Raw genomic sequence first — 1,587 nt, 5'->3', positions numbered from 1 at the left:
TTCCATGAGAGATTTGGATGATTTCTCCATGAAGGATTATAGGTGTTTCCATAGGGTTCTCCCATGTAATTCACCTCTTCCATTGAAGGGTTCTCAGGATCATAAGCTTCTTCATCAGATGAAGCATCCTTAGTACTACCTGGTGCAGCTTGCATTCCAAACATACTTTGAGAAATCATATTGACTTACTGAGTCAATATTTTGTTCTGAACCAATATGGCATTCAGAGTATCAATCTCAAGAACTCCTTTCTTCTGATTCGTCCCATTGTTCACAGGATTCCTTTCAGAAGTGTACATGAATTGGTTATTTGCAACCATTTTAATTAGTTCTTGAGCTTCTGTAGGCGTCTTCTTCAGATGAAGAGATCCTCCAGCAAAGTTGTCCAATGACATCTTGGATAGTTCAGACAGACCATCATAGAAGATACCTATGATGCTCCATTTAGAAAGCATGTTAGAAGGACACTTTCTGATCAATTGTTTGTATCTTTCCCAAGCTTCATAGAGGGATTCACCTTCCTTCTGTCTGAAGGTTTGGACTTCCACTCTAAGCTTACTCAATTTTTGAGGTGGAAAGAACTTTTCCAAGAAGGCGTTGACTAGCTTTTCCCAAGAGTTCAGGCTTTCTTTAGGTTGTGAGTCCAACCATATCCTAGCTCTGTCTTTTACAGCAAAAGGGAATAGCATAAGTCTGTAGACCTCAGGGTCAACCCCATTGGTCTTGACAGTGTCACAGATTTGCAAGAATTCAGCTAAAAACTGATGAGGATCTTCCAATGGAAGTCCATGAAACTTGCAATTCCGTTGCATTAGAGAAACTAATTGAGGCTTAAGCTCAAAGTTGTTTGCTCCAATGGCAGGGATAGAGATGCTTCTCCCATAGAAGTCGGGAGTAGGTGCAGTAAAGTCACCCAGCACCTTCCTTACATTGTTGGCATTGTTGTTGTTTTCGGCTGCCATGGTTTCTTCTTGTTTGAAGATTTCTGTTAGGTCCTCTACAGAGAGTAGTGCTTTAGCTTCTCTTTGCTTTCTCTTCAAGGTCCTTTCAGGTTCAGGGTCAGCCTCAACAAGAATGCTTTTGTCTTTGTTCCTGCTCATGTGAAAGAGAAGAGAACAAGAAAATATGGAATCCTCTATGTCACAGTATAGAGATTCCTTGAGATGTCAGAGGAAAAGAATAATATAAGGAGGAGGTAGAATAAGAAGAATTCGAACTTATCAAGAGAGATAGAGTTTGAATTGTTGATAGTGGAAGAGTGTTAGTCCTTAAATAGAAGGATGTGAGAAGAGGGGAAGAATTTTCGAAAATAAATTAAAAGATTTTGAAGAAATTTTGAAAAACTGAAGAATGATTTTCGAAAATTAAAGTTGGGAAAGAAATAAAGTGATTTTTGAAAAAGATTTTGAAATTAAAAATAAAAAAGATTGAAAATTATTTGGAAAAAGATGTGATTAAGAAGATATAATTGAAAAACAATTTAAAAAGATTTGATTTTTAAAATTAATGACTTGGCTAACAAGAAATTTAAAAGATATGATTCAAACATTAAACCTTTCTTAACAGAAAAGGCAACATACTTGAAAT

General features: G+C 36.5%; 1 non-coding gene across 1 annotated transcript; it reads left to right on the top strand.

Moving 5' to 3' along the window:
- The first annotated feature begins 449 nt into the window (after positions 1-449).
- LOC127746235 (small nucleolar RNA R71) lies at positions 450-557 on the top strand. Its single transcript, XR_008007855.1, has one exon. It is a non-coding gene; the product is annotated as a small nucleolar RNA R71 (small nucleolar RNA).
- Positions 558-1,587: the final 1,030 nt, after the last annotated feature.

This window comes from Arachis duranensis, chromosome 3, assembly GCF_000817695.3.
Source record: "Arachis duranensis cultivar V14167 chromosome 3, aradu.V14167.gnm2.J7QH, whole genome shotgun sequence".
NCBI lineage: Eukaryota > Viridiplantae > Streptophyta > Magnoliopsida > Fabales > Fabaceae > Arachis > Arachis duranensis.
Note: the sequence above shows the minus strand (reverse complement) of the source record. Positions and strands in the feature narration are given on the sequence as shown.